General features: G+C 43.9%; 1 protein-coding gene across 9 annotated transcripts in view; it reads right to left on the reverse strand.

Annotated features, from left to right (window-relative positions):
- Positions 1-11,234, reverse strand: part of DLGAP1 (DLG associated protein 1) — a 338,129-nt gene extending 326,895 nt beyond the window's left edge. For 5 of the 9 annotated variants that reach the window (XM_077352684.1, XM_077352681.1, XM_077352677.1 and 2 more), the window contains exon 1: positions 10,909-11,228. The gene's annotated coding sequence lies outside the window, so the exon portion shown is untranslated. Of the gene's footprint in view, positions 1-10,057; positions 10,077-10,908 lie in introns of those variants that run through there. The other 4 variants (XM_077352686.1, XM_077352685.1, XM_077352683.1 and 1 more) reach the window with 4 other exon arrangements.
- Between the last annotated feature and the right edge of the window lie 526 nt (positions 11,235-11,760).

An 11,760-nucleotide genomic window follows, 5' to 3' on the forward strand; every position in this document is an offset into this window, starting at 1 on the left:
AGGTTATATTTCTCTGTATTCAAACTGTAACTATGGAATTAACAATATACATAAATCTTGGAATCATTAAAAGATTGGGAAAAAGTGAACCAACAGTTTAAAATAATCTGGTTTATATGTGGTTAGACAGAAGACAGATGACCAGTCAAATGCAATCTAACTTTTTCAAGATATTTTAAAGAATTATCTGAGATACTCTAAGATATCTGATACTTCAAAACCAAATTGGTAATGTTATTGTGAAACTGTAATATGTTTAATAAATTTAGAAACTGTTTTGATATATGAGAATGATTCACTGAAAAGTTATTTTGGGGGGGCTTTCATCCTGGAACACTAGGACTATAGTTACATTTCCTTAGAAAAGTAGAGCATTGAAGTAGAAATAGAAGGAAACATTAAAAAAAACAAGTCAGTTATAGCAATCAAGAGAAATTTTGCTATAATTTATTCTCCCTGCTGTAAGAATAGGAAGCAACCAGCTCTTACTCCCTTGCTAACAAACAGCATTATAATAAATTGTCATTATAATAAAACAAAAATTAAAAAAACAAGCTGACACCAACATACTGGAATTCTTTGGTTCATGGAATATTTACCATGGTCAAATAACAGACAGCCAATTTACTATACATAACTGGCCATATGACTAGAATGCCAACCCTCATCCTAGCATCTGACAGTTATAAGTCCTTGGGAGATAAACTTTAAGTTCCACAAAATGCTAGCTTCAGTAAATGAATATTGCATCTTGATCCTATGTTTGTGTAAATAATCGCCTGCGCCACAGCAGTAAGAGGACATCTCACATAGGCACAAGTTACAAGAATTTAAAATAAACTAGAAGTGTTAAACCAACATATACAGAAAAAGAAACACAGCTGAACCTTCCCAGCTTTATCTTGTCAACAATTACTTCTGTAAAATGCTCTTTGAAATAAAATGTTCTTGCATGTTTTCCAAAAGCCAGGAACTACTAATAGTCAACCAAAGGAAGTCTCAGGAGGAAGGCAGGCAATGAATGAATGAATGAATGAATGAATGAATGAATGAATGAATGAATGCCAAGACTGTGAAGGGTCTCAAAGGTAATAACCAGAACTGTTAAATTGGGCCAAAGAGCAAACAGGTGGCCAGTTCAGCTATTGAAGCCAATCCCAGAACAGCCTTACTGCTGATGCATTTTGTACCAATGACAGCCTCTATGCCATCATAGGCTGTTGTTTAATCTACTGGGGTGGCATGGATCAGCATGGCTCAGTTGGTAGAACCCAAATAAGATGCAATACCACCAACCAGTTTCTCTATTAACATCTGGGTTCAATCGCATCCCAAACTCTTCTAACACCGGTCAATGCAAAGAAAGCTTTCACCATCCCAACTAGTATAACTTTCATGTTGTCAGAATTCCGTTTCAGCACTGTTAACCTCATGCACCCTATCGATGCATCAAAACATTGGCCCAAGACTCTTACAGTAGCTTCTGGAAACATAAGCAAAGAACTATAAGGCTGGGTGCCATCAGCTTCAAAACTATAGGTCAGGGGTGGTCAAACTGCGGCCCTCCAGATGTCCATGGACTACAACTCCCATGAGCCCCTGCCAGCCAATGCTATATACCCCTGCTATAGGTGATCTCAGCTGAAGGTTTCACATAAGCAGCTGGCAAGTGATGGCAATATGACTAACCTCCTTTTCTGTGCAATACTTGCACTTAAATTAACACACATTATGAAGTGTGGCACTGGCAAAACACCCCGTATTGAGTCTGCCATGAAAACGCTGGAGGGCGTCACCCCAAGGGTCAGACATGACTCGGTGCTTGCACAGGGGATACCTTTACCTTTACCTTTATGAAGTGTGGCCTGTAATTTCGGAGTCACTAGTGATACAATATACTCTCAGCATGGACATACATTGAATCACAAAGATTATGCAATTAGTAAGTTGTCTACTGGTACTACCTTGCTTATATGATCTTTACTGAGCTGAAGATTCATTTTTGTACTAAAGTAGACACTGATGATTCTATGAATTATGACAATCTGGATATCACAGTCCCCTACAGACATTTCCAAGCTGAAATCCAAATAGCATCATACCCTAAAAGAGCACCTTTGAAACAGGGTTTTTAAAACAGTGAATTCCTATGACATGCAGACAGCCAATTCCAAAACAGAGGAAATTTCAAACGCAGTTTGTGATGTGGCAATAATAATGCCTACAGTACAAAGCTACTCTTAGCTTTCTGGGAAGGGCAGGGTATAATTGTAAAAATAAAACAAATAAAGGGTATAAGACAAATATCCATTTAGCATGTCCAAATCCCTAGGTTTGTCTAAAGTACTTCTTTATATCCTTACTGCAGTCTTTAAGAACTTGGCAATTGCTCTTTACCAAATTCTGTTTTAATTAATGTTGCTCTCTTTTGTTAAAGAGAGCCATGGTACAGGAACATAGAACTTTCATCCTCTTTGAGCAAACTGATTAAGTAGAGCTGCTTTCATACAGAGGCAGAGAAAGGCCCCACTACAAGCAAGTGTGAAGCACATGTGGGTGATATTCCACACTCTCCACGACTGTACCACTCTCTTCTGGTACTAATCCTCCCTATCATATTGGCATGTTCCAACCTACAAATCAGGCATGGCAATACCAGTACTTTCCCCCCAACAATTAAATCAAAACACATAGCTGAGCCACATACTTGAAGAGTTTTTTTTAAGTCTTTTAAAGGGCTAAAAGGAGCATAGCTAAGCTCCACTCCACTCCTCTCCAGATCAGCTGCTGGAAGAAGTGTCACACGGAAGCTCCACCTGAAGTGATTGTACCTTTTCCCCTTTAAGTCAGACCAGATGAAAATGTTATTTGGTCCACTATAAAAAGGAAAGCCCTCGGAACCCCATAAGCCAGCACTGTGTAGAAACTCTTAAATCAAGAACAGACATGCTGTTTGCTAGCGGGGGGAAATTCTGGTGCAGAAACAACCCAGGGCAGCCTGATAGGGCAGCCAAGGGAATTTTGGAGCGAAACATCTGCTCTTAACCAATCTTGTTTCAGACTTGGATTCAGGACCAAAACCATACTCCTGGCCTTAGTTTTGTTATTTGTTTGAAATATTTCAGTCTCATTTCATCTCAGATTTAAGGCAGAAAATAATTCAGCAATGAAGTTGCAATGACACAAGTTATAATTGTCAAATATAAAAATTAAAATAGAGGTTAAAATACACAAATTACAAATTCAAAAACAGATAATCTAGAGCTACCTAGTCACCACAGTAGATCTGAGTAGATCTGTCAACAGAACTTGTCTTAATTAGTAGAATAATTACAATAAATGTTTGTGGTAAAAGGCACACATCTTGGTTAATTTCATTCTTTTTTAATGGCAGAAAACAGTTTGTATAAAGGAGACAGAAACAGCTAGTTGGATCATGATGTGTGATGTGTCAAAAGGGCCTATGTTATTGCTCTTTATAAACCTTTGGGTCAAGATCATAATGAACTTCAATGATTACATCTGGAGATCACAACTAAGGATAACGTACAATTAAGCATAAAAATTTTCACTACCTCAGCACAATAGTTCAGCTATGGGAAGGAGTCCATAGACTACTGACCTGATTTTATGACTCATTTCCTTGGATAAGCAGACTTATAGAATGTGTGTGTATATACACACACACAAGCTTGATTTAACCACACTGACTAGACTTACAAATTTTCCAACAACCTAAGCTCAGTTCATTTTTAAAGTCTTCAATTCCTATTTCCCTAGAAGTAATGGTGTCCTATTATAGAAATGGGTCTCCCTTTTACATGATTTTACATGATCTTGCAGAAATGCAAGTTTCAGCCGAAAAAGATCTACACTATATCTACACTAGTTTTTAAAAAGCCGTGGAAACATACCAACAATGAAAATCACTCAGCTAGATCACACAACTTTTGGGATGTTTGTTGCTTGTCCCAAGAGTCTGCTTAACAAAGTGATGGTTATTACACACTAGAATTAAGTGCACTTAGGTTTACTGTTGTGTATTCAGAAATCTCTCATCTAATTGGATAAGGGTGGTTTTAGCGTTTCTCACTAATCTCCATCTATTTGCCCCCCAAACCATATATACATTTGGAGAGAGTGGCTTTACAGGGGACTACAGCTGGAGAAAGCCCTGTTGTTCAAAGCCCTACTGTGATAATAGAACACTGCCAGAGAATACTGCCCTCAACTCTTTGCACCCAAACATGTGAAATTAAGACAGTGATCCACATGCCTGCTTCTGTGTTAGACTATGACCTGTTTGATCCCATGTCTTCTTTTAAATGGTAGCAAAATAAAATTTCTGAAAATATTTGGTTCTAGGAAGTACTACTTCTTAGATGACAATAACAGCTTAGAAGTACAATGGCAACAGTTCCGTAATCCCTTTACCAATGATGGAAAAGAATAGTAGATGCCATATTTAAGTATGTAAAGGCAAACAGGAAAAAGTCAAAATGCTAATGTTGGGAAAGTATCACTGAAAATGAATTTATTAGTCACAAGCAGTCATACATGGGTTGTTTGTTTTTTGTAAAATGTTGATAGAATCATAGAATTGAAAGGGCCCATAAAAGTCATTTAGTCCAATCAAGGCAAGATCAGCCTAAAGTATCCAGGATAAGTATCTGTCCAGCTGCTGCATGAAGACTGTCAAAGTGAGGGGGACCACTTCCTTAGGCAGTTGATTCCACTGCTGAATTACCCTGACTGTGGAAAATGTTTCCTGGTATCTAACCAATATTGTTCTCCATGTTGTTTAAACCATTATGCGGGTCATATCCTCTGCTGCCAACAGGAACCTTTCCCTGCCCTCCTCTAAGTGACAACTCTTCAAATACCTAAAGGCAATAATCATGTCCCCTTTCAACACTCCCAAGCCCCTCAGTCTTTCCTCATAGGGCTTGGTCCCCAGGCCCTGAAACATTCTCATTGCTTTCCTCAGAACCTACTCAATTTTGTCCATGTCCCTTGTGGTGAAATGGGCCTACCACTCCACAGATGCCATGCCTGTGGGCCCTGTTCCAACCCTCTACCCCTTCCCTGGGTGGGGCCTATCGCTTCTTCTGTGTTGCTGCCACTACTCACTGTCTGGAATACCCCTTTGAGAGGGACAGTGAGACCCCTTGGTTAGGTTCTTCATGTATTGTAGTCAAAATTATAAATCTTTGGGTTCTGCCTGGAGAATTGGCAACCACCTGTTTTTGCCTAGTCTTCCTCCGCTGACTCTCCCAATGCACTAGTAATACCTGAGAAGGGAAGACTAGGTGGTCCAGAGCACCAGTCACTTTTTTATATTCAAAACTCAGGTTTATTAAACTATTAACAATTAGATAGGTAAATTTACACGCCTTCCAGCACACATAAAATCAAGCCACTGCATTTATACACATGAACTTTCCTTACACTCTTTCCTCTTACATCTCTTTCCTTACACTCCCTGCTGAAGAAGGGGAGAGGTTCCTGTGGAAACTTGCCACCTAGGCCTATTCTGCCTCTCTTGATTTTCCCCGCTTTTATTCTTGCCGATCTCCGCCCGATTCGGGCTCGGGCATTATGAGTGATCTGCAACAAACATTATTTCCAAAACGAAACAGCTTTAACATACTTGCGTCATCTGCATCACGTTAGTTTAAATTGATTCCTGACGTTCTGACTTACTTCCCACCAGAGTGCGCCTGGATATGTTTTTTTTATTACCGTATTTGTACACTTTCCCATTTCTGTGCTGTCTCAAACAATCTAAGCTCTCAAAACAGAGCTGAACAGCGTATTTACCCGTGAAACAATTATTCCCCCTTTCTTTTGACTCCGCGAGTCGACCAATCAGCAGGAGATAAACACATTCAGTCAGCATTGGAAAGGGGGGGTGTTGTTGGCCAATCAGCAAGAGAGAACCATGCAGTGTCAGCATTGGAAACGCGGGGTTGGTTGACCAATCAGCAAAAGACAGTTCTGTAACGTCACCATTGGGGAGAAGTGGGGGGAGGAATGCCAGTTAATCCGAGTGCCGAGGACATCTACACGTGGATCCTTTGGTGCATCCGGCGCGAATTGGTGGATATTCCGGAAAATAAGCGCTCCCTGATATTCCGATGCAAAGATACGGTGAATGCGGGTCGAGGCATGATGGTTGCAGTTTGAAAATTTCCATCGATGGAAATCAAACTGGAAATCGATTTCAGTGCAGACGGGAGGGACTGAATCGACCTGGGAGTGGAATAAAAGCTCCGTGCAGTTTACACCCTAGTCTCAGCATCTGCCTCCTGTTCTTTAGGAGGTGAGGCTCCTTTGTGGCTGCTCCTCTGGCCTCCCACAATGTCCCTTGTGGCCAGGTCAAGCCTTGTCCCTCTGTCTAGGGCAAACAGGGCCTTCCACCCCACTGGCAGTCATTTTAAAATACAGGCCCATGGCAGCCATTTCTGAACACAAATCTGCCTCAAGGACTTATTCCACGGCATCCTTTTTAAAGTGAAGCCTCCAGAACTGCACACAGTACTCCAAGTGAGATCTGATCAATGAGGTATACAGCAGGACTATGACATCTTGTGATTTTGATGTGATGCCTCTGTTGCTACAGCCCAAGACTTCTTGGTCTTCTTTACCGCCACATTACAATTTCTGCTCCTATCTAGCTTACAGTCCACTAGTATCCCAAAATCTTGTTCACACACACTGCTACCCAGAAGTGTATCTCCCATCCAGTATGCATGCTTCTCATTTTAATGACCCAGATGTGAAACTCTACACTTCTCCTTATTGAATTGCATCTTCTTCTCATTTGTTCAGATCTTGTTGACCTCTATATCTTCTGGGGTGTTTGCTAATCCTCCCAATTTGGAGTCATCCACAGATTTGAGGAGTCCCCCCTTCCCCCTCATCCAGATCATTGATAAAATGTTGAAAAGTACCAGACCTAGTACCAAGCACTGTGACACTCCACTGCTCACCTCTCTTCAATCTGATAAAATACCATTGACAACCACTCTTTGGGTGAGGTTTTCTAGCCAGTTCCCTATACATATAACCATCCGAACATCCAGTCTACAGTCCTCCAGTTTACGGGGAACTGTGATGTTCTCCATATTAATTCCAACATATAAAGCTGCCTTGTATTGAGTCAGACAATCAGTCCACCTTGCATAATAATGTTTACTTCGGCTAATTTTCTAAGGACAAGGGGTCTGTCTCACTGCCTGCAGATTCTTTAAGATGTTTTAATTAGAGCTGCTGAGTAGATAAATCATGTTCTTTGAGTTATGGTCCCATCTGAGGGTTTGTACTTTCAAGAGAAATTTCAGACTGGTGATCCAAACGAAACATAACAAACAATCTAAAACCATCATGGATTTGTATAACTAACAAAAAAAGTGGGATGCTGCTTTATTTGCAAAACAGAATGGTACTATGTTCAAGAGCTATAGCAGACATGGTGAACGAAACTCCATGCTATTTTCAGAAGAAAACAAGGGAAGCAAGCTATGGTCTTCAGTTTAAACATAATTTTGGGATCACAGAAAAAAACTTTCTGAGTGAACACATAAAACATTGCACTTATACAGATGGAGAAAAGAGTCTAGACCCAGTAGGCAAAAGAGCATCTATCACAATCACAATGCATGACTGAACAATGCAAAACTTTCTGTGCAAAAGATTGCTTCCCCAAGAGTAGACTAAAATTTTGCACTCCTTTACCTTACGGTTTCTGAATCCTCCTTTACAGCAATGATTTTTCTCCTTAAGATCTTAAGTCACAGTTTCCAGCGAGGAACTCCCAAATTCGAATTTGGCTTCCTGACCTGCTGCCATTTTGTGTTGTCTATGTAACATATTCACCCTGCCTACTGCCCTCCCACCCCCTTATGGTTGCCCCCTGAGCAATTCAATAATTTGTTTAAGCATAATATTGATTGTATGACCACACATTTTTTTCCTCATTATAACATAGCAACATTATACCATTGGGGCAAATGACAAGGCAAATGGCAGTGAGAAAGGCCAGTGGGGCTTCATGTAGCTTTCTCTGTGCAATTACCCATCCATGAAGTTCCTTTTCTGTATTTTTTAGTGGATAGGTTTTCATGCCACATGCTTGTATTGTTTCTTCACTCTTTCCCCCCTTCCCCTATCACACCCAATTTGTTTCCTTTTTTCACAATGTTATGATGCTATAACACCACTACATAGGCAAAAAAAAAAAGATGAGGTTCCATCACTGAAGAAGTACATGAGTACACATTTAGCATGCTTTGTAATTATTGGTGTATCCAGTTTGACGATCACCAGCCATTTTCATAACTGGTGACATTCTAGTCACATATGATTTGGGCTCATTCAGTAGGCTAGAAGGAACAGATTAAGGATGGGTAACCCATGTTTTGAGACCACCAAGAAAGGCTCTGCAGAGGATGGCAATGGCAAACTACTTCTGTCTCTTACTTGCTTTGACTTGATGATACTTTATACTCACACAGCTCAATTACCTAAATCTGTTGATATCACATCCGTACGTATCATGAAATAAAGCATTTTTAATCTCCTTGAATAACTTTTTTTTAGTAAAACTGACTTGTGTTTACTAGTCTTCATTACATTAAATCTAACTTTGATAATAAACAAGAATAACAATGAAATACTAGAGAAATAAGAAAAAGCATACATTATTAAATCAACTTGTTCGCTTTTGAACCACAGGCATTTCAATCAGATGCATGTTTATATATGTATATATGATTGTATCTACTTAGCCACTGCTTAATACTTTTTAGTATTAGCATGCAAGCATGCTTTTTAGTATTAGCTTTTTAGTATTTTAGTATTTTAGTACTTTTTAGTATTAGCATGCAAGCAAGTTTTAAAGTAAAATAAAAGGGACTAATATACACCGAAAATTAGACAGCTGTTCCTGAAGCTCTCCTGTACAATATTTAACATGCATTGAATTGTGGCCTTTTTAAAGGTTAGTAAAGTTAAAAACACCAATTAAAACTTTACAAAAATCTAATTGTGATCTCAATTAAAACTACATTCTCATGGATATTCAGTCAATCCACACCTTACATCAGTGTTGTTACTCCTCATTCATAAAGGGCATTCAATTTGATACTGTTGTCTCTCCTCAGCTGGGGTAATAAAACATAATTACGTAAGCATCCATGTCATAGATGACATTTTTTTTCTGAGGCACTGAGTGACTTACTGGAAACAAAATAGGATCTATTTCTTAGTCTCCATTCAGAAACCTACAAATTTTACGTTCTAATTATGTAGCTCTGAAACTAACTAGATGCAAGTGGGACATGTGCTGTCCATCAGGTGTCAAGAACCACCAGTAATTGCCTGAGACGTAATAAGCATATTCAGACTTTCTGCCTACAGCTCCTCATTTCAGATTAAAAAGGCAAAGCTTGTTGAAATCCCCTACTGTAAAAATCAAGAAAAACAGTGAATTCCTAGTAGTGAAGAGACTCCCAACAGAAGCATGTATTGATATTTATCACTGGCTATTATATCCAGTGGGGGACCAACAGCAGGGCATGGCTTACATATTTCCCCCCAGATATCTTGAGTACATTATTTCTCAGGGAATTTTTCACGGGTAGCTTAACTGGGGATTTCACAAGTGATATAAATGTATCACCACGTCACCATGTTAATTACTTAAAAGACTGACACCAGATCAAAAAGCATGACTGACACACTCAACCCTATCCTGTCTCCTAGAACTTCAAACTTGTTGGTGCTGTAGATTACTCCTTCTCTCCTACAGGGCTTCTTAAAGGCTGGCTAACACAAACGCAATGAAGAACCTCCAACAGGAACAGTAAAGACACCTGCCCCAGTCTTTTTGATCAACCTTTTTCAAGCAAGAGTTTTCCGTCCTCCTCCCCCCGACAAAATTAAAAATACAGCAGTGCAGTTCCCCTGAATGCAGTCTTCATTTCCTCCTCTTTTTGCCTTCAAAGGGTTCCCCAGCAGCTGCACTTCCGCTAAATGAAAGTGTAATTTGTCCTACCCCCACAAGACCCGCTGAGGAGGTCACTGCTTGGCGTCAAGCTCCCCATTTATGCGATTTATTCTAATACAGGCTGGCCCCTTGTCTGGCTTGGGTGGCATTTCCGAGCATGCCATTAGGGAGGGAGCGCACGCACGCACACCCTGCGCGGCCAAGAGGAAACAAGGCTGCCCAAACGCAAATGGTTTGCGAGCCCGCGCGACCTCTCAACCACATTCTTTCCAGCCGGGGCTCCGGCAGGTGCCTTGGCAAAGGTCGGCGGCGAGAAGGGGTCGGATCGGGCTGGCAAGCAGAGGCGCCGGCGTGCTCAGCCCCTCCAGCTCCAGCAGCCAGCCAGCCAGCCAGCCCGGGGAGGGGGGCGCCTGCGAGCAGGGGCCAAGCGACTCACGCCCGGCCGCCGAGGCACTTGCGGGGACCCCCGCGGAAGGGACGAGGGGCGGCCGGGCGGGCGGGCAGCCCGGGCGCCTGCTGCCGCAAGAGAGGGGGAGGGGCGCGCGCCCGAGTCTCCCTCGGAACGGGCGCCCGCGAAGCTGATTAACCAGCCGCGAAAGAGGCAGCGGCGAGATTACAAGGCGCGTGGCTGGGCGGGAAAGGACTCCTCTCCCTCGCCGCCGCACACACCCACCAACCCACCCAGCCAGCCAGGCAGCGGGAAGGGGGTCCCACTCGCGCGCGGGGCTTCTCTCCCCCCCCCCTGGTCCCAGGGGCGCGAAGCAGCGCAGAACCCTCCAGAAGCCGCAGCAGTGGCGGGAAGAGGGGGAGCCCCTGCACTCCTCGGGGCTCCGGCCCCTCCCGCGTGCCCTTGTCGCCCCCACAGGCCACCCCCGCTCTCCCGCTGCCTTCCCATGTACCTGGCTTCCGTGCAGCCGGCGAGACGCGCACAGGCACTGCAGCGCTGCCGAGAGGCAGGAAGGCGAGCCCAGAGAGGGAGGCGGCGGCGGCGGCGGCGGCGGCAGCAGCTAATCCTTGGATGGGGGGAAAGAGTTCCAGCGGCGGCCGCGGCCCCAGCGTGCCATCCGGGTGCGTGCGCGCGCGCACACAGGGGTGTTGTGTGTGTGTGTGTTTGTGTGTCTGTAAGTGTGCCTGGAGTGGGAGCGCTGCCTTCTGATCGGGGCGCTGCGACGTGCAGTCAGGAGGTGTGCAGTGACCGTGGGAAGTGAAGACCGAGATGAGTCAATCAGCCTCGGCCCCGGGCACGCACATTCAGATGGCACGAGGAGAGGCGGAGCCCTCTCCCGCCGCCGCCCCCCCCCCCACACACACTTGGCACCGCCGGGTGGGGGGCGGCCACGTCGGCAAAGATCATGAAGGCTCCCCCCACCCTCCCGACCCCCACAGCCGGTGGGGCGGCCCCGCGTCTCCTCCAGCCCACGGGCTTGCTCGGGGCAAGTCTCCAGAGCCGCGTCCCCAGCAGAAGAGCGCGGGCGAACCTGGAGCCCGTTCCCTCCCCGCAGGCTGCAGCGGCGCATCTCCCCTAGGCGCCCTCGATGCCTTCCCGACTTGCCGGGAAAGAGCCGCGCGTGGGATCTCGCTCGGGACCCGCAGGCCGCGCTTTCGGCGCTGGGGCTCGGCAGCGAACGGCACCGTCGAGCTGTCAGATAGATACCGAAGTTGGCCGTTACTCTCCAAGTAAAGGCGAAACGAGGCAGAGATCTGTCCCCGGTGCTCCCCTTTTAAACAAACAACAATAAGGGGGGCGAATC

The sequence above is a fragment of the Paroedura picta genome, chromosome 9 (assembly GCF_049243985.1).
Source record: "Paroedura picta isolate Pp20150507F chromosome 9, Ppicta_v3.0, whole genome shotgun sequence".
Taxonomy (NCBI): Eukaryota; Metazoa; Chordata; class Lepidosauria; order Squamata; family Gekkonidae; genus Paroedura; species Paroedura picta.